Raw genomic sequence first — 11,504 nt, 5'->3', positions numbered from 1 at the left:
TTTATTTTTCCCTGGTACAGTATACAGCATGGCTGAGAAAACAGTTCAACAAATGCTGTTGTCCTTAGTACTATTATTTTAAGTTAATAAAAAATCAAAATTTATGTCCTTTTTACTACCTTTCTTCTGAAAAGATCTTACTCTTCCTTTCACACCATTAAGAAAAAAATTCCAGCTCTCAAAGAATTTACCAGACTAATTTTTAATGAATTATTTCCATTTCTTATTCACTACCGTCTTGCAGATTATACCTGAGATTTTACCAGCTTCCCTTCAGAAATTAGCTCAGCTCCCCGCTGTAGTCTTTGAGAATATCAGAGCAGAAGTGGAAGGTAAAATTATTTTAGAAAATTTTTAGTTTGTAAAGAGGGCAGAGTTGGGGAAGGAATGTAGAATTTTATAGGGAATAGAAGTATTATGCTATAAAAAAATGAGAAATACGATGAATTTCCAGGAAAAAACAAACAAACAAACAAATGTGGAAAGACTTGTAAAATTGCGCAAGTCTCATGCTCCTCAGCCCTCCAAATTTGGTGGACATTTTCAAATGCTGTGGAGTTACACCCAGCTCTGGGGGTAGCTTTTAAACATTTTAAATGGTATAACTGGGAAAGAGAGATCATACCCCATATAATTATGGGCATCTGCATCTGGCCCTAGAGGATTTATAGTAATGAGAGTAGGCTTAAAGTGGTATCTTGTCTCATCAATGCTAGTATTTGGAGACATGTAAATAGGAAAACCTCAGTGCTTCGGGCAGGTGCAGGACAGTCATTTGAAGTGTTGGGAGAACACTGTACTGATTCAACTTGTTTTTTGAACCCACTCTTTTATATTTTTTATCAGTAAATCTAATCACATCTTTTTCTAGAGCACTTTATCTCTCTCTGGGTCAGATTAATAAATTTATAACTGCTTCTACCCTGTAGTCAGATTGGTAAATTTATAATTGTTTTTATGGTGATTGTCACAGTATAATTAGTGTTATAGGATTTTTTTTTTTTAATCTGTGAAAAAGACAAACAGTTTTGGCAGAAATATTCTGTGTTTTCAGGTATCTGGATGTCTATCTGGCAAAACAAACACTTAAGCACATTTTGATGTATCAAAATTAGTCATATTAGTAATGACTGTCAGAAATGGTGACCTGAGTAGGGCAATGTCTGGAAAGAATTTCTTCCAATTAAAAACCTTGCTTTGTTTATTGTTGGCATTAGAGCGGTCTATTATATAGCTGAATTCCTGTTCCAGTAGGATTACCACAAATAACATTTCCCCCTATGGATTATAAATAATACCTTTTTTTCTTTTTTGTCTGTCAGGGCTGAACCCTTTTTACACGTAAGTCTCACCCCCTCTAATCTTAGGACTTTTCTTCTGATAGAATGATAATGTCTGGTTCTGGTGTCAGCCTGTCTTTTATCCATTTCCATAAGCATTCAAGTTACTGTCTCCAAACACTACTGTCCTCCACCTGAGACTGCAAAAGCCAGTAGAACCTGACAGGTCTGGTCAGAAATAGCTGATATGAAAGGATCGTGCCTTCGTATCCTACACAGTACCACCAAAGTCAGACTGCCTGTTCTTTGTCCACTGAGTTTATTCTCATTTGTGCCTTTCAGATCCTCATTTCTCGAGTGCTTCTTCCATTTCTGGATAGTCTTGCAATGTATTCTTTACTCTCTCCACCATGGACAGGCCATCAGCCAATTTTGTCTTTCCTAGATTTAGCATAACTTCTAGATTATATTACACATCTCAATTTATTATAACAAACCCATTGTATACAACATCATGTCAAAGAATCCCTTCTGTTGTTTCAGAGTTGTAGGCAGTACATTCCTACTGGACTTTAATTTGATTCTACCTTTTCATCAGTTGAAATCAATGAAGCGCACACCCCTTTCTGCACCCCCTGTAAAGCATTTAATTTTATTTCTTTTCTCCTTGTTTTAACATAAGCCTCATGCCTTGCCCTTCAAGACAATAGATCCCACAATATCTCGGGTCTCATTTGAAAACAAAATGGCATTCACAATCTTCTCTAGCACAGCCGTCTGACAGGAACAGAGATATTCAGCCTTTGTTTCTTACAGCCCATTCAAATGAGTAATTTCATGCAATGGCATGCAACCTCACTGCAAAGCAAAGTCAGGACAGACCAGCATCCTGTTGTTACTAGCTAGCTCTTTACTGTTTCTGAAGGTGATTGAACTTATTCCAATAAACATTCATTTAGGACGGGCTTATATTAAAGTAACTCCTTTTTTTTTTTTTTATGTCACATTTTTCCAAGAAAATGAAAATATGAAAATTGAACTTGTCATTTCACTCTCTTGCATCATATTTTTTCGGTAAAGTACTAGAGAAGGAGGAGGCCAGAATTGGGTGTGGAAAACAAAACAGCTTCTGTAAAATCACAGCTGAAAACTTTTAGCTGTATAAGCAACCATTTTCCAGACCCGTGGAATAAAAGAGCTGAATATTCAGAACGATTTTCCTCTATTTTTTTACTAGATCTAAGAGCTTTCTCTGGACCTTAGGCAATAAAGAGGCATGCTTTGTAATCCACTATATTAGTTAATTCTCATTTGCATATAAACAGTTTCATTTATAATAAGGTGTATCCCTCAGCCTTTCTAAATGCAAATCATATTTGTTACATAAGAAAAACTCATACTGCAGCCAAAATGGCCTGAAAGACAGACCAGGTATTATTATAAAGTTGCTCCATATTCACTGGAAATGGTTACAGCTGGAAAGTCAAGAATAGATTTTGTCCAAAAAATTAGGCCATTCCTAGGTCTGTGACAAAGATATGTATTTCCCTTTTTAAAAAACTTTTTTGACTAACTGGCACGCGACTTTGGTAAGAGATTTAGAAGAAAAACATGGTGAAGTCAAACCACACTGGCAATTGCAGAGCACTTGTGGGCCCTGAGAAGTGGAGAAGGGCGCTGAGTTCCCCAAGTCAGCTGCTGGCCTGGAAGGAGGATAATGCTGCCAGTGAGATGTGTTGCCTAAACCAATAAGCCGCCCTGAGAAGTAGGGCGAGTTAGCCCATAGTCAGCACTGTGCTAACTCCTCTACCCTTGGGACTGGTGCCGGCACCTGCACAGCACCATCCTACAGAGCGTAGATGCACTACTTAGCTTGCAGCTGGCTTGGAAATGCTAACACAGTGCTTTTCTGGACAAATAGGTATGTGCCAACCTACCTCTAGAGCTGTCCACCTTTTGAAATACATATATTCAGCCATCTCACTTGAATCCTAGAACCCCGATGTGTTAACACAGCTCTAATAAATCCTAGTTCACTTGAAATTATATGTACGTTCTTGATTCTCAACATAAATTTCGGCAAATATATCACTTGAAAAATGGATGTTAATCCGTAAAGATACAGGCCAAAAAGTTCAGATTTTATAGCTCAGTGGAAATATTTCAGCCAACCCTGTGCTCCTCCTGAGAAATAGGCATGTCTCGGCAAGATTCATACCTTTTCTTAAATTTTGTGTTTTGGCTAAGAAGAATGTTCTAGCATTTGTGTTTGGAAGTCTGAGAATATACCTGACACAGGGAGCAGCAGCTCCAGCCCACCCAAGTCCTCCTCACTCTTCTTAATGATCCGGTCTCCCCTCCTTAACACAACCATGACAGGACCGAACATGCAAAATAGATTTATATAAAGGCATATTTAAACAGTGCTGTCTACCAACTAGTGCATCTGCAGCTTCTAGAAATAACTTGGGCTCAACAAGCAATATGAAGCTCTGCAACTACAAAAATGTGAAAGCAGTTGTAATGCATAGAAATGGAGGTACTCTGACAGGTTCCTTGCAAGGTTTCACACTGGCCAGGCTGCTCTGCAAGTGTCCTTAGCCAGGAGGACATTGTCCACTGGTGCACATAGGCTGTCAATAGGTGTCAAGTTTATGAACCCCCCCTTGGCTTATTTACAGGCTGTTACAGCGAGGGACTGAGGATGCACAAGCAATTTCTCTTCTGCAGCCAGTATCTTTCACAAGCCAGAAGGACTGTAAGGGGTTTCTGGAGTAACTCTTGAGTGACCCTCCAGTTACCTTTCATTTTTCTTTCAGTGAACCTGTATACCCACTCTTACATACCAATTCAGTTTTCCTGGCTCTGTGTAAATTCTCTTCCAAAGAAGGAATGCGTCTAGGCTGTTTTTCCCATCTACTTTTTCTACTTGATAAGTTGCAGCAGCTCCTTATCCTGCAGGTTGACATAATTGTGTGCGATCCTGCTCTCGTCCCTTGACACTTAACAGGTTCAGATTTTGCTTTTGTCCTGCTGTTTTCCTCAAGGCACTAAGACCTTTATTCATTGACCTTATTCATGTGTCTGGATTGGTTCTACCTTCCAAAGGGAAAAAAAAAAAGTCCATAAATCAAAACAGTGTTTCTTGAGAAGAAGAGGAGTGGGCAAAAGAGTGACGGCTGTCGAGGACAGTACATGCAAAAAGGTCTGATGTAATGGCACGAAGAGAAACACTCTGTGTTTTTTCTTTTCTCCCTAGTTGCCTGCACATTTTCCATACAACTGACGTGCTTTGTGACCCCTCCCACTAGCATGGCATAAAAGAGGGTACAGGTCTGAGAGATGGAGTTATTTAGAACCTCTGAGCCTGAAAGTTCAGTTTGATCTTGTCTGTTTTGAAAACCAATTGAAAGAGAATGTTCCATCCTTACAATAAAGACAGGAGTCAAAAGGAATATCTGCTTCCATTCTCGGAGCTTTCCTTGTCTGATGAAGAAACATGAGCCACAGAGCGTATGAACAAATTCAGAAAGATAAACTATTCTTCACTCTTTTATAATAGACTATCCTCTGGCTTTAGCATATGGCCAGGATATCACACAGAACAACAGTTTCTTATTATAGATTAGGAACAGCGCTGAGCCAACTGCAGTTTCAAATCCATCTGCCCATACAAAAATAGTTTCTCACTGGGATCTTCCTTCTAATGCTGAATTATTTCTGCCCACAAACCCCATTTTCCCAAGTGACTCGGGAAACAACGCACTTTTTTTAAAAGCATAATTAAAAGGAACAGAGAGCTCCCCCTACCCAATGTCCATACAGCGGCCTGGCATTAAGCATGAGATCCACAGTCCTCCCAGATCCAGTTGGGATAACTTTATAATGCGTGTCGCCACTGTGTTGATTCAGTATTCTGTGAATATCCATATGCAGTCTTTCTCCTGCAATCAGATTTGTCAGAGCAGACTGTAGCATCTATGCAGAACCCCTCTGTAGTCTGTGCATTCGGCATCATTGCAAAGATCTGTGGCCTTCCCTGGACCTGCATCCACTGGGCCATTTCCTAGCTTTCTGTTGTTCCCTATCCAAGACTTCTGTTTTTAAGGAAGAACGAAAACTTCATGCTAGGTTTTTTTTGGTGCTGGTTTTTTCCCCCAGTCTGACTGCTTTTTACTCCTGTGTATTTTATTGCCTATTATTTTTTCCAGGTTCCCTGTTATTCTTCCCAGCCAGCTGATTTTTCTACTCAAAATTCTTTTTTGCATAATAATAAAAAAATAAATCCACCACCTTTTCAATCTCGTTTAATCCTTATCAGCTCAAAACTAACCACATTTTCTTCCAACAGAAACAGGAGTTCTTCTGCAATTTGTCCTGAGTTGAAATGTTCCTTCCCCAAATTGCCTGATGAAGATACTACCCTTAGTTGAAAAAGGGGATGAGGATGTAGGATTAGGCAGTTTAACACGAGTGCTTTCTCTGTTGCCTTTTGAATTCACCACTGCAGATCAGGCACCCTGCTGCAGCACACTTCCCAAGACTCACAGGAGCCCAGCTCTCATCTCCCTTGTCTTACCTGGGTATTGGTTTAAGTCCACGCAAGTCTATGAGGCTACACCAACAAAAAATTGGGATAAGTTGGAGAATCAGGTTTACATTTATTTTATTTTTGCAAAGCCAAATCTTTTTTCTGATTCAGTTCAAAACATTTAGAATTGTTTCTAGCTATTCTGCCAAATTCTCTTCTGCCTGCTGCTGAAGTACCAGAAGCAGGATACCTTGTATGCAGCTCAGCCGCTGCTGTGCCTCTGCAGCATTTTAGTGAAATGCCTGCGGAACATCACTCCCAGAATGGAGAAAAGCCTTTAGGACAGGCAGAAATTGAGCTGTATAAGCTGAAGCAGCTGTATGAAGTTTCTTACTCATAGGTAAGGAACTAGTGGGAAATTGCGATGGAAATCAAATACTCTTTTAACAGATTAACAGCCTATGTAAATCATAGCTGATCACCACCCATTTACTCAAGAGTATCATTAAAAAATCCTTGGACTTTCAAAAAAAAAGTTAGAGGTGAATCGGTGGCTCAGAGAGCTTTTTGGTAATTAAATCATTGTCTAGATACACATTACAGATACATCAAAGAAGGATGTGATTTATGTTTTCCATTAGCTGTTGAAATGGTTCTTGGTCACTGACAGAGAACCTTTGAGTAAATAAAGGTAAATTGCTGCAGACTGTATCTCACTGTAATAGTGATTTACTTAAGGTTAAATTCTGCTGCTGTGCCAGGAGCCATAAGAAAGCCTCAAAGCTGATCAAGCTGACATTACTTCAGGTAGAAGGTGGCTTCTGGACACCAAAGTGATAGTGCATGTGCCCTATGTATTGCTAAGATGCAAGCAATACATGGCTTCAGGAAGAAACCTGGAAGGTGGACAATTTGATCTATGTTCTTCCCTACTGAATACACTCAGGCCTTTCTGACTGCAGCCACATTCAGCAAGGCCTTTTTCAGATGTTGATAGTTTCACTAATACAGACATTCAGCTTTGGTATAGCCAATATAACTCCATTAGAACCTTCTGGTTTTCTTTCCTTCTTTCCTTTCCTTTTTCCTTTTCCCACTTTCCTCTTTCCTTTTTCCCTTTTCCTTTTCCCTTTTTCCTTTTCTCTTTTGTTTTTCCTCTTTCCCCCTTGCTTTTCCTTGCCTTCCCTTGCCTTCCCTTGCCTTGCCTTCCCTTCCCTTGCCTTCCCTTGCCTTCCCTTGCCTTGCCTTGCCTTCCCTTGCCTTGCCTTGCTTTCCCTTTGCCTTTGCCTTTCCTTTTGGCTTTCACTTCGGCGTTAGCTTTGGCTTGCCTTTGGCTTTGCCTTTCCCTTTCCCTTTTTTTTTTTTTTTTTTTTAAATCTAGGGCTTTAACTAGTGACAAGCTTTGAAAATGACATTTTGCTGAAAATTATTAACTGAAAGAATTGTTATATTTTCTCCATGTTGGGAACATGTCCTGAGACACTTGACAAGGCATCGTGCAAAGTGCAAGACAATGAATGTTGTAGAGGAATTTCCGTCTTCTCCAGGATGGTTCTTCTCCATTCAGGTTTCATGTGTTGGTCTCAGCCTTTGTTGCATTGGCCTAAGTAATCAGCAGACATTTTACAAAGAGGTGGCTCCTCTGAGATTGAAAGACATTTTCTTCTGGCTCCTACCCATCTGCATAAGAACTGAAAAGTAGGGGGTTTGTGATGGCCACCCAGATCTAAACTATACTCAAAAAAAAAAAAAAAAAACCCCAAACAAAAATGTCCCAGACTTCCCGATTTCCCACCAAAATAGCTGAAAACGTCATAATTTTAGTGTCACTTCCTGAAGAAATGAGGATAAACAATCACGTGGCCTGTGTGCTGCGTGTCATACCATCCTTTCCCCTAGTAACTGCTGACTGCAGTTAACTATGTTAAAGAAAACTCATTTAGGGGAAAAGGCCACAGAGGTATTTTATTCCTACAAATGTGAGAAAATAGGCAGCCCTTAGATTGGTGTGGGTGATGTTCAGTGCGTCAGTATTGAGACATACATTACTTAATTTATTTACTGTGAGGATTTATATAACCTAAAGAGCAGATTGGAGAAATTTGCCATTGAGAACCTTCCACAGAAAAACCAGCTGAAAATGTACTTAGATACGTACATGCATGGCTAGCAAATACCAGATTTAACTCAAGAACAAAGGTTCTGTGTTTGATGGACAGAGCAAAGAAGAGATCTGGATTCCTGGCACGCAGGTGGTTAGCCGTATCACCACTGGATTCAGCTGGCACCAGCTTTTGGGAGACCTCAGTGCCATGACTTACAGAGTGCTGTAGTCTCCCAGGCTGCACTTAGTGAGTTTTAAAAGAGAGGTCAAGGTGGTCACATACTTAGGAAAAAGAGGGTAAACCAAAGAGACAATAGGAAAGTGTTCTCACCTCAAAACTTGTTGACATGGACCCTCCTATATTTCACAGAACCACAGAACAGTTGAGGTTGGAAGGGACCTCTGGGGGTCATCTGGTCCAATCCCCCTACTCAAGCAGGGCCACCTCAGGGAGGCTGCCCAGGACCATGTCCGAGCAGATTTTGAATATCTATAAGGATGAAGACTCCACAGCCTCACTGGGCAACAGTGTGTGAACTAGAAAAGATACTACTTAGGTTGTATACAGATTTTGAAAAACATATCCAAGTTTTCTCCACAAGGATGCTATAAGAAAGTTTCTGGCTTGTTTAGTGATACTTCAGAGTACACAGAACCATAATCTGCAAACCCAGTTTACCCTGGCTGACAATATTAAAACTTTTCAGTGTTTTCTATCAAATTCACTCAATTATACACCTTTTGCCACATATCTAGCCAACTAATAATTTTTTAGACACTCATCTTTGTCCTTTGTGATTAAATCCAGCCATTCATGAAAGATTTGCCAGAACAATTACTGATCTGGACAAAGTCTAACAAGAACATTTCTTAAACAGCTAGAATAAAGTGTAGGGCAACTGTAAATGTCAGTCTTCTGCCAAATAAAGTTAATTACATCCAGCAAGATATGTACTCTTGCCCATGTGTTTTAATGGGAGGTCTGAATGAGCAATACAAAGCATATGTTTTTCATCTAGGTCCTTACATTCCCTGCAGGCTTTCTTGCCTTAATTTTCCTTCTTTTGGTGGACCTTCTCAGCACGTGGCAGCTGACCCCCTGCCTCACCAGCTGCAATGCTGGTGCTGCGTGAGGGGAGCCCTCCACTCGGCATCTTCCCAGTCTGACTCCAGCTCTGTTTTATCTTTCTCTTCCTCTTCGTGTCTCCAAGCATTGATAATGCCTCTTACTCCTGGGGCTATCTACATGTTCTTGTTGCTTGGAAACCATTTTTGAATGGCTACATAGGGTTTAGGAAAACTTGTCTTCGATAATTCTCCCACTTCCTTCCTCATAGTGGAGTACTGTTTTAAGTATTGCAAACAATTCTTTTTAACTTTCATTCTCGCTATCTTTAATGTTGTTCTTAGGTTGTTCTCTGTTCTTACAAACACCACACTCACTTACTTTTTTTTTTTTTGCTTTCCTTTTCTTTCATCTTTATCCTTCAGTGTCACTTTTAGTGCCACAATTCTGTAATGTCCTTCTAATGCAATGCAACTGAAAAAGTCATCACAGCCAGAGCCCTGGAAGCAGGCTTTGTCTGGAAGTACAATGCAAAATCACAAAGAGCCTCTACTCCTGAAAATGGCACAAGAGTATAAATAAGATCTGCTCCCTTCATCCATGCTAACTTGATGCTGCTGTTGAATGAGGAGGAACTGCAGGGCCCTCACCTGCTCTCCTGCGGCTGGGAAACAAGAAGCATGATGAGGTCTTACCTGATTGACACCTGTCCGTAGAAAGATCAAAGGCTAAAATAGGTAGCAGACCCATCGTGAGAGCCAAAATGAAGGCAGAAAAAAGGCGCTATGTGCTCCCAGTGACTTAACTGCCCAAAGTTAATTCACCAAAAACTTCCTACCTATGTTTTGCTTTTTATGAACAGCAGGTGTTTTCTGTGTATTGATTATCAATATTCTGATATGGAATAACCTTATGTCCAGTGTGTGATCTTGTAATATACCTTATTAAATCCATAGACAGCATTAATATTTGCAAAAGGACAAAATGCTTATTTCGCTCTTTGGGACTCTTTGGGACTTTTGAATTTGTACCCACATTTCCTATAATTCTCTGGGACAAATATAAAATTCTTAATATTCTTTGACTCTACTAGTAGGTTTCTGAGTCTTAGGGATATTCTGGTTGATTGCCTAAAAAAATTTTGGAAAAGAATAAAATTATTTACTGCAGGTGACTTACTAGTTCCATTGAACAAACATGTCTTGGGTAACTTCAATCACAAATAAATTGATAGCTGAGCAGATAACAACCCATTTAAAATGGCTGTGGGAATGTTTCTGGTTAAGACCAAGATTAGTGACTATCAATTACTCTGTTGAAGGAGTCCCATATTCATTTGTCACTCCTTACCGTCCTAGCCTGGGGTCTGACCTTCCCCTGCATCCTGGCACAGGTCATTCCCTGACATCCATAGTTACAAGTGCTGAAAGGGTCTGCAGACCAACAGACCTTCATGAAGTGCATGAAAACATCTGGCTGTACTGGGTGTTAGGGCAAGTCAGGGTTAGAACTCCCTCTCTTTAATGAATACCAAATTAGAGCAATACAGTTAATTATTTTTCTTACAGGTATTTTATAGTACTCCAGAAACAAAACTGCTGTGTCAGCTGAAGCTTCAACATGCTCAGAAGCCAGCTTTACATCACTTAAAAATTTTAGTTTGAAAAATGAAACTGTTAGTGCTAAACCCAGAAGTGTGTTTGAAGCTGCTCAGTATGACCACAGAGACCATATCCCTGCCTGGAGGCTGCTATGGCTTCAAGTAGAGACACAGCACAATGAACAGCCGCAAAGGGTCTCCCAGACATCACTTATGCCACCACTTTTTATACCCTGCAAGCTCTACTTCCACAACCTACAAGAAAATCAAAGAGAATGTGGCTCCTCTGTCCACCCCCTGGGAAGTCATATATGTCTTTCTCTGCAGTGGAAGAGCAGAGAACAGACTTGATATAGGAGAAATGTCCTCTACCCTGCCATCTGAACATCTCAGAAGCTCTGAAGAGTCCTTATTTCTACCACTCTTCAAGTGATTTTATTGTTGCATCATTCCCCTATCATGAAAGCGGTTTTTAACATAAGGTATATAACACAGTCAAAGTTTGCTAAGCGGCATAAATCCAGCCTGTTAAATCTGTACAAAGGCACCAGCCTAGAAGTGGTGAGCTCTTCAATAGATCCAAGAAGATTCAATGGTCACTGTGTTATTTTGGCTTAGTCCTGTGATGCTCTTACTTCCCTTACTTTGTCAGCTAACATTTTAAAAAGAAAGCAGCCGAATGCTTACATCTCAGTGTCCCATATGCTGGGGAAGGAGGGAGAGAGAGGGAGAACCATTTCACTGCCTTTATTCCCATGAGAACGACTAATCACGTGGGAGTAGAACAACAAGTTCTGCTAGGCACACAGAATCTGCTTATGAGACATCTCTGCATACTGTCGAGGTTTCATTAGCTTTAAGTGGATTTTTTCCACTCCTCCGGATCATTGTTATTTCAAAACCAAATTTATTCAAACTAGGGA

This window comes from Egretta garzetta, unplaced genomic scaffold, assembly GCF_000687185.1.
Source record: "Egretta garzetta isolate BGI_Z169 unplaced genomic scaffold, ASM68718v1 scaffold370, whole genome shotgun sequence".
Lineage (NCBI taxonomy): Eukaryota > Metazoa > Chordata > Aves > Pelecaniformes > Ardeidae > Egretta > Egretta garzetta.
The sequence above is the reverse complement of the archived record's forward strand: the minus strand, read 5'-3'. Positions refer to the sequence as shown.